Source organism: Puma concolor, chromosome A1, assembly GCF_028749965.1.
Source record: "Puma concolor isolate L17-30 chromosome A1, mPumCon1.1.hap2, whole genome shotgun sequence".
In the NCBI taxonomy this organism is placed as follows: domain Eukaryota; kingdom Metazoa; phylum Chordata; class Mammalia; order Carnivora; family Felidae; genus Puma; species Puma concolor.
The window spans coordinates 86,151,399-86,164,707 of record NC_141667.1 but is presented as its reverse complement, the minus strand read 5'-3'; positions in this window follow the sequence as shown (position 1 = coordinate 86,164,707).

Here is a 13,309-nt window from a genome sequence, read left to right as displayed (position 1 = left end):
AGAGAGAGAGAATGCTAGCAGGGGAGGAGAAGAGAGATAGGGAGACACAGAGTCTGAAGCAGGCTGCAGGCTCTGAGCTGTCAGTACAGAGTCCAATGCGGGGCTCGAGCTCAAGAACAGTGAAATCATGACCTGAGCCAAAGTCGGACACTCAACCGACTGAGCCACCCAGGCTCCCCAAGACTTGATTTTTTATAAGACAATTACTCAAGTTCTCCACATGATTGTAACATGATTTTCTCCTGCTTGACTGACAACTTTATTAATCCATGCTCTTTCTCCTTATAAATTCTGAAAACCAACCACATGTGAGGAGTGGATACTGTCATGAATCCATAATCTCTAATGGGCCTTTTGGTGCTACTTGGCTATGCCTTTATTAAACTTTTCATGACTTTCATATTTCCTAGTGACTTTTTTTCAAACATGTCCCACACTTAGCACATTAAAAATTCCATATATCATGCTCTGTGGTAGACTGGTAATGCCAATTCACACTTGGTTTGTTTGGTTCTCCTCTCTTCCACAAAGATGGTTTTACTTCTCCATCTCTTTTCTGTTAGGTAGGGCCAGAGGGTTCTGAGTAGACATGGATTCTGAGTTATTTTCAGTGGAAGACCTCACCATTCTCTTCCCCCACTTTTTTTTTTCTTTTTTTGACCTTGAGGCCTTATGATCCAAATCATGAAACGATAACGATGGTAGAGCGTCTGTCAGCCTAAATTTGCCATGTACTCATGGAAGCCGTTTGCCATGGAGAAGCAGCAGGTCCCATTTTCATTAACAAGAAAGGAAATTTTACAGTTTTAAACCACTGAGATGTTGGGGATGTTTCTTCTACAGAAAAGCCAAGGATATCCTGACTAATGTACCTTCACATTTAGGTGGTGGTCTTTTTTTGTTTTGTTTTTTTTATTTCCAGTATCCTGAAAGAGTTGAGGTAATAAAACACATTCTTTTTACCATGACATAATTATATTTGTACACTTTGACATATTTCTGTATTTTTCTCTGCGTCAGTATCAAAGGAAGAATTGTGTTGTGTGGTACCGTTTAACTCCAATCCTTACACAATGATCATTAGCTTCTTCTTAGTTACATTGTGTGACAATGTACTCACCTCAGTAAAACTTTAAAATTTATGTTACATATCACATAACCTAACCTGATAAATACTTGATAAATACATGACACTATATCCAGAAACATCTTCAAGGTCACATATTTGGTGTCTAACGTAGCCCAAATCTGAGATAGTGTATCCGAGCACAGGTTCATGACTTGGCTCCCTGTGTTATACAAACTTGTTGTGAAATTTTTGATTCCCTTGGCTTACACAATAAGTATTTACCCTAATTATCATTTTACCTCTGTGGATGCAACTGTGGTGGCTTAGTTCCTGATGAATTTTGGCACTTAAGAAGTGTTCTATATGTGCTTCTTTAATCTTTTGCTTCTATCCTCACTCTCTTTCCAAACTGACTGCTAATTTCTTTGACTATGAAATATCAACTTTTAGGTTTGAATCAGATTATCTCCCGTCTCAACTTTTTGCTGCTTTCTACTTGAATACTGTTTCTTTATTCCTTTCTTTGTGCTTATTCTATGTGTTTTATTTTTCTGTTAAATATGCTTTAGTTCCACTTGTTTTCTGAATTCTTTGAAGACCAGGCTAGCACATCCCCATTTCTTACTTTGTTATATGTGTGTGTAGTTGATAATTATTTATAAATGAGTGGATCCATAAGGATCTTATAGTGGAAAAACACCATTTATGTTAAACTATATTTATCAAACCAGTGTTTGGAACTCTAAATATAACATTGATATAATATGTTATTGATATAAAGCTATTATTATCACTTGTGACACCATGGTGGCATTTTCTTAACCCAGTTAAAGGTACAACAGCTGTGGTGGGTTGAGGAAACAGATTCTGTCATGAACCTAGGGAAGTAGCTCTTGACCTTTTATTCATCTAGTGTCTACTCCAGATCAAATAGATTGAGCTCTATTGCTTTTCTTTCAGAATTTTGCCTCTTGTGTCCAAAGTTGGATTATTAATTATCCAACTGTCCAAAGGAATGAGAAGGTGTGATTTTATCTATAATTATCTTTCAATGCTATTGTTTAGATAGTAGAAACCAGTGAAATATTAAAATATTTCAAAAAATCAGTGGTGAACTTGTAACTGACACAAATGATGGCATGGAATGAGTTACAAAGTTGAAAGCATACCCTAATTATATACATATATTTATTTCCTGTCTTTTGCTGAATATTAGTAAATTCTCTGAATAACGATTTATGTATTAGATTTGTTAACAAAATATTATGATTCACAAGATTATCCATCAACATTGTGTAAGGTACTGCTACTGTATTTCTTTGTTCATTGCCTTAAGTTGGTTACCTTAGCCTAGTGTTTAAAGCTTTTAACTCTTATATCCAAAGCATGTTTCTGAACATTTTCAACATTTTAAATGCAAAGTGCTTCTGTAGTAAGTCATGATACGGTGTCTCAGGAGACAGATGAAGCTGGCATGCTTTTCTTTTAAGCTGAATTAATGCTTGTGTAGACTGACATCTATGAAGACTAAAGTGTTTCAGTTACAGAAAGGAACTACAACTCAAGAGGGGCAGTTAGTGCCTTTTACTATTCTGCAACACTAATACATAACAAAAGATTTGCCCATGTCCTTGTCCCCTTTGATTCTCTTTCTTTTTGCTAAAATTCCTCTATCCGTAACACCATAGTTTAGTTGCTTTAGACCAAAATTTTATTGCCCACGAGATGCCAAATACAATTTCTATGACACTTTCTTTCCCCTCCCCTCCAAATAAACTGGTTTTAGATATCTAAAAAAAAAAAAAATTGGTCAGTGAGTTTAAGAGATAATTCCTATAGTAGTAATATTTGGTAAGGAAAGAAGTGAAGCCTGAGGACTCACACCCCAAAGCTAGACAGACCTATAAATAAATGCATCTGTGCTGTAGTATTTACTAGGGATCTTGAGCAAGTGACCTGTTTTGAAAACTTAATATGTGCATCAGTAAAGACGGATATGACAATAGGATCTGTCTTGTAGGGATGATATGTATGTAGATTAAATGACATAGTGAATTAAAGTCTTAACATGCTTAATACTGTGTCTGGCATATGGTAAACCTTCAATCAATTTTAGCTTTATCATAATCTTATTGGTATAATTATGAGTATTGCTAGGCCTCAGTAAGATTACCTGGCACTGATTATTATACATTAAATCCAATTTTTTCAATGCAATGTGAAAATGCCTACACACGTATTTACTTCTGGCAGGTGTAATTTCTCCTTATACCATGTCAGCTTAATTAAAATCAAGATATTGCTTGGCAGATTGTGTTCAGAAAAACAAGAGTTTGTTTGGATAGGTAATGCTAGTAGGTTATAACATTCTAAGGGCACTTCGTGTTTTTAGAAGTAGATTTATAACTGCTCTGAGGATATTCTCTTTCTGGACATTGATTATGAAAATACTAGCAGAATATATCTTAGCCTGTATCTACATCAAATGCCTCTTAATTGTTACTTTCTTCTTTTATGCTAAGAACTTTAGTCAGGTTGTGTTAAGTTTTTGGACTGATCCATTATATTTATTTTCAAATTTAACTTTTATTAAACTTTTTTAATGTTTATTTATTTTTGAGAGAGAGAATGCAAGCTCATGTGAGCTGTCAGCACAGAGCCTGATGCGGGGTTTGAACCTATGAACCATGAGATCATGCCCTGAGCCCAAGTCGGACGCTGAACCAACTTAGTCACCTATGAGCCCCTCAAATTTAACTTGTAATAGTTAACATTATTTGCAGTATTTCCAGGTTGTTTGGATAATATTATACACCTCACTCAGTGCCTACCCATATGAGTCTAACAATGACCTTTGTTAATGTGTACTACTTCTAGAGTAGTTTCTTTAAAATGGCTTACTTTCTTTTTTTTTCAATATATGAAGTTTATTGTCAAATTGGTTTCCATACAACACCCAGTGCTCATCCCAAAAGGTGCCCTCCTCAGTACCCATCACCCACCCTCCTCTCCCTCCCACCCCCCATCAACCCTCAGTTTGTTCTCAGTTTTTAACAGTCTCTTATGCTTTGGCTCTCTCCCACTCTAACCTCCTGTTTTTTTGTTTTTTGTTTTTTCCTTCCCCTCCCCTATGGGTTTCTGTTAAGTTTCTCAGGATCCACATAACAGTGAAAACATATGGTATCTGTCCTTCTCTGTATGGCTTATTTCACTTAGCATCACACTCTCCAGTTCCATCCACGTTGCTACAAAGGGCCATATTTCATTCTTTCTCATTGCCACGTAGTACTCCATTGTGTATATAAACCACAATTTCTTTATCCATTCATCAGTTGATGGACATTTAGGCTCTTTCCATAATTTGGCTATTGTTGAGAGTGGTGCTATAAACATTGGGGTTCAAGTGCCCCTATGCATCAGTACTCCTGTATCCCTTGGGTAAATTCCTAGCAGTGCTATTGCTGGGTCATAGGGTAGGTCTATTTTTAATTTTCTGAGGAACCTCCACACTGTTTTCCAGAGAGGCTGCACCAATTTGCATTCCCACCAACAGTGCAAGAGGGTTCCCGTTTCTCCACATCCTCTCCAGCATCTATAGTCTCATGATTTGTTCATTTTGGCCACTCTGGCTGGCGTGAGGTGATATCTGAGTGTAGTTTTGATTTGTATTTCCCTGATGAGGAGCGATGTTGAGCATCTTTTCATGTGCCTGTTGGCCATCCGGATGTCTTCTTTAGAGAAGTGTCTATTCGTGTTTTCTGCCCATTTCTTCACTGGGTTCTTTGTTTTTCGGGTGTGGAGTTTGGTGAGCTCTTTATAGATTTTGGATACTAGCCCTTTGTCTGATATGTCATTTGCAAATATCTTTTCCCATTCCGTTGGTTGCCTTTTAGTTTTGTTGGTTGTTTCCTTTGCTGTGCAGAAGCTTTTTATCTTCATAAGGTCCCAGTAGTTCATTTTTGCTTTTAATTCCCTTGCCTTTGGGGATGTGTCAAGTAAGAAATTGCTACGGCTGAGGTCAGAGAGGTCTTTTCCTGCTTTCTCCTCTAGGGTTTTGATGGTTTCCTGTCTCACATTCAGGTCCTTTATCCATTTTGAGTTTATTTTTGTGAATGGTGTGAGAAAGTGGTCTAGTTTCAACCTTCTGCATGTTGCTGTCCAGTTCTCCCAGCACCATTTGTTAAAGAGACTGTCTTTTTTCCATTGGATGTTCTTTCCTGCTTTGTCAAAGATGAGTTGGCCATACGTTTGTGGGTCTAGTTCTGGGGTTTCTGTTCTATTCCACTGGTCTATGTGTCTGTTTTTGTGCCAATACCATGCAGTCTTGATGATGGCAGCTTTGTAGTAGAGGCTAAAGTCTGGGATTGTGATGCCTCCTGCTTTGGTCTTCTTCTTCAAAATCACTTTGGCTATTCGGGGCCTTTTGTGGTTCCATATGAATTTTAGGATTGCTTGTTCTAGTTTCGAGAAGAATGCTGGTGCAATTTTGATTGGGATTGCATTGAATGTGTAGATAGCTTTGGGTAGTATTGACATTTTGACAATATTTATTCTTCCAATCCATGAGCAGGGAATGTCTTTCCATTTCTTTAAATCTTCTTCAATTACCTTCATAAGCTTTCTATAGTTTTCAGCATACAGATCCTTTACATCTTTGGTTAGATTTATTCCTAGGTATTTTATGCTTCTTGGTGCAATTGTGAATGGGATCAGATTCTTTATTTGTCTTTCTGTTGCTTCATTCTAGTGTATAAGAATGCAACTGATTTCTGTACATTGATTTTGTATCCTGCAACTTTGCTAAATTCATGTATCAGTTCTAGCAGACTTTTGGTGGAGTCTATCAGATTTTCCATGTATAATATCATGTCATCTGCAAAAAGTGAAAGCTTAACTTCATCTTTGCCAATTTTGATGTAAAATGGCTTACTTTCAAAGATGCATCTAGTTGCATTGTATTTCTCAGACACTATCTTCTCCTTATGACATGTAATTGTTGCCTTACCAAAACGCTTACATAATTTGAATATATTAATATTGACTCTAATTATCTCTGCCTTAAAATATAAGATGTGTTTTTTTTTAAGTGAGGTCAAATTTGTGTCAATTCCCTTTCTAAGTTTGTACATGAAATAGCATAAAAAAGAATAAAACATGATTTAATATTTGGATATCATTCACTGAAAGCTACAATTCACAGATAATTTATAACTTATACAGGACATTTTTTAGAATTATAAAAATATATAAACTTTATTATTAAGAACAATAAGTTAAAATGACTTATGCCATTTTATTTAGTATGCACTCTAAATTTCTAATTTCCAAAAGGTCTATTACTTTAAATAAACCAATGTTATATCACTAAGTTTATATGAAGTCTAAAGATGTTATGTAATATATGTTATATTTCATTGTATGGTGGGAGTTATCAATCTACTGTCTGTTAATGTACATTTCTGAATTTTAATTAACTTTATCAAATTTATGATATTGTACATAATTTTGCAGAAATTAAGATACTTCTGGTGTTAATAAGCCACAATAGTGTAATAAAAGATGTTAAATAGACCTAATAATACCTTAATCTCCCTCAAACTTTATTTAAGAAGATAACCAGAGTTGTGATAGGAGCAAATTTATTTCTTTATATACTTACGGCTCACAAGAGAGTGTCTAGGGTGGGACACTTAGAGCATGTAATCCAGAGTCCCCCGCCTTTGTTTTTTTTGTTGTTGTTGGTTTGTTTTTTTGCTTCAAACAGGGGTCTTGTCTTTGTGCTTGATGAGAGCATGAAGAAAAGGTACAGTTTCAAAAAAAATCTTGGCTGTTTTCAGTATGAGTTTCCATGAATATGTTGTGGAACTGATATTTCAGATGTCCAAATAAAATCCCAGAAGCCATAAATAAAGCAAAGACATGTGTTTTTATTTGCTGTCAGTTAAAATTGCCGGATCTGGCAACGTGCTAAGAAGAAGTCACTGAAGTTGAGTGGCTTATAGTCCCTTTATACAGGACATGTCCTCTGGAAGCTCTGTTGTATCCCAACAGAAGCAAGAGGTCATTTGTCCTGATATTGCACCATCACTTTGTTACACAAATCTTAACAAAAAGTTGTGTTTTTAAAAGAAAGTGGCGGGGATACAAACTGGTGCCACCTCTCTGGAAAACAGTGTGGGGGTTCCTCATTAAGTCAAAGATAGAACTACCCTAAGACCCAGCAACTGTACTACTAGGTATTTATCCAAAGGGTACAAAAACACTGATTCAAAGGGGCACATGCACCTCAATGTTTATAGCAGCCCTCTGAACAACAGCCAAAGCATGGAAAGAGCCCAAATGTCCATCGAGTGCTGAATGGATAAAGAAGATGTGGTATATATACATACAATGGAATATTACTCAGCCATCAAAAAGAATGAAATCTTGGCATTTGCAACAACATGGATGGAACTAAAGTGTATACTGTAGTCTAAATGAAATAAGTCAGAGAAATGCAAATACTGTGTGATATCACTCATATGTGGAATTTAAGAAACAAAACAGATTAACATTAGGGGAAGGGAAAGAAAAATAAAAAGACAAAAACAGGGAGACAAACCATAAAAGACTCTTAACTATAGAGAACAAACTGAGAGTTGCTGGAGGGGAGGTAGGTGGGGGGATGGGCCAGATGGGTGACATCTATTAAGGAGGGCACTAGTGATGAGCAATGGGTGTTCTATATCAGTGATGAATCACTAAATTCTACTCCTGAAAACAATACTAACTATATGTTAACTAACTTGAATATAACTTGTATTTGAGAGATAGTCCAAGTTAATTACATGTTTTATGAAAAAGTGGAATAAACATTTTTGGTGGAAGTGTGGAATATCTCTACCTGTTTAATGTACAGAATGTATCTTTATTGAAAATGTTGTGAAAATTTTGTAGTGATAACTCTATACATTAGAAAAGATACATGGTGAAAACTTGAGTGAAATGGAATGAATATTTTCAACAGCATTTATTTTGGAATGCAAATGAAATAATGACAATATTATAAAATAACTTAATAACTAAAAATGTTAAACTTTTCCAAAGATACTCTAATTAGCAGTATTGCTTCACTTAATCTTACATATGCAGCTGAATGTAGAAGTTAAGTGAAAAAAATTTCTGGTGCCTTCCTTCAGTTACCTCTTGTTACCTAATTTTACGGATGGTCCTATTAAATATGTGATGTGTGTATTAGTTTTCTAGGGCTATTAATAGTATCTCAAACTGAGTGAACTAAATAATAAGAATAGATTATATTATAGTTTTGGAAGCTGAAGTCTCAAATCAAGGTGTCCATGGGTCATGCTCCCTCTGAAGGTACCAGGAAAGGATCTCTCCCAAGTCTTTTTCATAACTTCTGGCAGTTCTTGGCTTGTGGAAGCATAACTCCAGTCTTTACATGGAGCTTTCCCTGTGTGTGCCTTTACGTTCAAATTTTCTGTAAGGATACCATACATTTTGGATCTGGGGCTTGCACTTTTCCAATATAAACTCAGCCAATTACATCTGCAATGGTTCTTTGGCCAAACAAAGCCATACTCTGAGGTACAGGTGGTTAGGACTTCACCGGATGAATAAGGAGGGTACATAATTCAATCCATAACAATGTGACTAAAGACATTTTGGATCTAAGGGCTCTCATGACTACAACAAAAGAAATTATTTATTTTTATATGTTAAGAAATGTCTTCGTGTAAACAAGTCAATTGTCAAGCATGACTATGAAAGATGGTTCTTTTTTGTTGGCTGCTAATGAGGTGATTCTAGACAAAAAGATTAGATTCAAGGTGACGTGATTTGGACTATAGTTCTCTTCGTTGCACTATTTACCAGGATTCACTTTTTTGAGTAAAATATTAAAAATGGAACAAGTCATGGACGTGGGTCCTTATCACTGTGAATTCAATAAGCTCTGACTTAAGTCACAGTAAATGATAGGCTTTGGTGAATGTAGTAGTCTGGTTGCTGCAGGAAGCTGAGATGACAGTGTTGGCCTAGAACACCAAGAGCTGCTTCTTACTGATGAAAGACACCAACTTGTTAATATCATTTGAGAGAAAATCCCTGTCTTGGCTCACTAGGAAAGGTTGGATCAAAGATTTGGCTTTTTTTTTAATTGGCATAATTCATCGGAATAAACACTTTGAATAATTCTCTGCAAATGAATTCAAAAGGAGTTACACAAATATGTGCTTCAATTCATTTGGAAGAGAATAACATGTCCAAATTTTCTATACTGAAATCTGATTCCAGAAATGAAAGTGATGGCCTGAATTGCTTTCCAAAAACTGGAATTTTGAGGACTAAATATATATGTATTTTTTTTAATTCCAAATATTATAAAAATGGACTGACAGTTTGCCGTTTCTGGTACTAAGTCAAAGGAGATAGAAATTGCTATCGAGCTTTAGATTGCATTTATTTTAAAGTCAATATAATCTTAAAACGATTTATATATTCTATGCATGTAATCATTTCATACAAATAAATGTTTATATTTCCAGCAGTTACTTTTTCTTCCATTTATTATCACACAATAAAACTTTGCCACATATTAGACAAGGTATTGAAACAAAAAAACTATTACTCAGCTTCAATATTAATTGAACACCAGACTGGAGTTACATGTTAATAATACATATTTCAGACTTTTAACATATTTAAAAGAATATTCATTCTAAGTATTGACCACTTTTTGTAATGTTAGGAGGGTATTCATTTGCTCCACAGTGTTGAGCACTATTCTGGACACGTACAAGAGTAAGGCCATTTTAACAAAGAGGAGAACCAAATGCACAGAACTTACTTACCAAGACCAGACAGTGCATGGATAGGCCCAAGCTTCCATTTGACTCCAAAGCTTGTGCTCTGTTAGACCGTAATGACTTCTCTTTGTGAGAATATGTTACCTGTATATACAAATGTATACTTAAAAATGTATCTTGTCTTTATATGTTACACAGCTATGAAAAACAAAGACATGTAATTATGGCTTGAGGAATGACTTGCCAAAGTCTTGCAGCAGTTTGCTATATGACTTGGCAACATGAGAGCCTGGGTTTGGAGTCCGCCTGTCATCATGGCGTGAGGAAAGTCACTCCAACCCTCTAAGCGTCAGTTTCTTCTTCAGTAAAATGGGGTCAGTTGTGTGTGCTAAAGTAGCCATTTAGTAATTCACTGGAATCTTTCTACAAGTGTTCCCTGATAAAAAATGATCTGTTACATGTACCACAAATGTATTCTTCGGTGCTGTCTTTTCACTTTCTTAATGTTCTATTTTGCTAAGCAAAAGCTCTTTGATTTGTCTTACAGTAAATATTTTAACAAAACAAATAGAGAAAATAGCACATACCAGAACTGTACAGAAGTGATGAGTTTTGTTTAAGTGAACACACCATATAGATAGCACTTAGGTCTAAAACTATCGCATCTCAGATGCTCCCTCATCCCACTTCCTATACTTATTTCTCTCAAAAGGTGATTGTTTTCCTAAAACCATGGAACAGTGTTATCTCTTCCTAAACTTCATATGGATGGCATCATTGAGTATGCCTTGTTTTTCTGCCCATGTCCTTTCACTTAACATTATGTTGGTATGATATAAACATGTTGCATGTAATTGCAATTTGGTGATTTTTACTAGTGTCTAGAAACTCAGATATAAACATGTTGCATGTAATTGCAATTTGGTGATTTTTACTAGTGTCTAGAAACTCATCATATCTATATTGATCTCCTGTAATATTAAAAAAATAATGTTGATTTATTTTTGAAGGAGGGAGAGACAGAGCATGAGTGGGAGAGGGGCAGAGAGAGGGCGAGACACAGAATGTGAAGTGGGCTCCAGACTCTGAACAGTCAGCACAGAGCCAGATGTGGAGCTTGAATTTACGAACCGTGAGATCATGACCTGAGTCAAGGTCAGATACTTAATGGACTGAGCCAAACAGGCACCCTGATTTACCTTCTGTAATATACTTTAAAATTTTTTTAATGTTTATTTTTGAGAGAGAGAGAGAGAGAGAGCATGAGAGTGAGCAAGCATGTAGGGGAGGGGCAGAGAGAAAGGGAGACACAGAATCCGAAGCAGGTTCCAGACTCTGAACAGTCAGCGCAGAGCCAGATGTGGGGCTCAAACTTATGAACCTGAGCTGAGTTAGATGGACGCTTAAAAGACTGAGCCACCCAGGCGCCCCATACCTCCTATAATGTTAAAGAACATTTAGGTTGTTTCTAATTTAGAGTTAGTGGAAATAGCATATAGTATATGAACATTCTTCTATATGTCTCTTTGCAAATGTGTGAATTTTTTTGAGATAAGTATCTAGGAGTGGAATTGCCAGTTTATAAGGTAGACAAATATTCAGCTTTATTAGATACTGCTAAATTGTTTTTCCTTAGTGGCTATACCAATTTACAATCCCACAAACAGTGTATACATGTTCCAGTTACTCTGAACTCTTCATCAATATTAGTAACTGCATTTTTTAATTTTTACTGTTTGGATTGATGCATACTGGTGGTGGTTTTTGTTACTAATTTGTGTTTCCTTGATATCCGATAAAGGTGATCACCTTCTCTTATTTAAAAAAAAAAATTGTTCCTTCTTTTTAATGAAGTGTAAGTACCATACGGTGTTATAGTAGTTTCAGGCTTACAATAAAATGATTTAAGAATTCTATATATTAGTGCTCATCAAAATAAGGGTGCTCTTAATCCCCTTTATCTATTATACTCATCTCTCTAACTGCCTCCCCTCTAGCAAACACCAGTTTGTTTTCTGTATTAAATAGTCTGTTTTTTTGTTCATCTCTTTTCATTTGTTTGTTTTGTTTTGTTTTTAAACTCCACATGTGAGTGAAATAATATAGTATTTGTCTTTCTTTCACGCACTTATTTGGCATTATGCTCTCTAGCTCCATTTATTATGTAGCAAATGGGAGGATTTTATTCCTTTTTATGGCTGAGTAATATCTCGTTTGTGTGTGTATACATATATATATATATACATATATACATACACACATACCACTTTTTTATTCATTAATTAAAGGACACTTGGGCTGCTTCCATAATTGGGCTATTGTAAACAATGCTGCTATAAACATAATGATGCGTGGATTCCTTTTAATTAGTGTTTGTGTACTTGTTTTGTAATTATCTCGTAGTGCAATTGTTGGATTATAGAGTAGTTTTATTTTGACCTTATTGAGGGATCTCCATACCATTTTTCACACTGGATGCACCAGTTTTCATTCCCACAAACACTGCACAAGGGTTCCTTTTTCTCCACATCCTCACGAACATTTGTTTTTTGTATTTGTGATTTTAGCCATTCTGACAGGTATGAGGTGCTATCCCATTGTAGTTTTGATTTGCATTTCCCTGATCATGACTTATGTTGAGAACCTTTTCATGTGTCTGTTAGTCATCTGTATATATTTCTTGGAGAAATTTCTGTTCATGCCTTCTGCCCTTTTTTTTAAATTGTATTATTTGTGTTTTGGGTGTTAAGTTTTATAAGTTCTTTATATATTTTGGAAACCAACCATTTGCAAATATCTTCTCCCATTCCATAGGTTGCCTTTTTGTTTTGCTTATTGTTTCCTTTACTGTTCAGAAGACTTTTATTTTAATGTAGGCTCAATAGTTTATTTTTCCTTTTTTAACCTTGCTTCAGGAGACCTATCTAGAAAAGTTGCTATGGCTAATGTCAGAAAAGTTACTGCCTGTGTTTTCTTTTAGTTTTTTTCTTTTTTTTATGGCTTTAGGTCTCACATCTATGTCTTTCTTCCATTTTGAATTTATTTTTGTGTATGGTATAAGAAAGTGATCCAGTTTTATTCTTTTGCATGTTGCTCTCCAGTTTTCCCAACACCATTTGTTGAAGAGACAGTTTTTTTTCCAATTGGATATTCTTTCCTGCTTTGTTGTAGATTAGTTGACCATATAATTGTGAGTTCATTTCTGGGTTTTCTGTTCTATTGATCTATGTGTCTATTTTTGTGTCAGTACCTTACTGTTTAGTTTATTATAGCTTTGTAATATAACTTGAAGTTTGAAATTGTGGTGCATCCAGCTTTGCTCTTCTTTTTCAAGATTGCTTTGGCTATTCAGAGTCTCGTGTGGTTCCATACAAATTTTAGAAAAATGTTTCTATTTCTGTGAAAAATACAGTTGATATTGTGGTAGGGATTG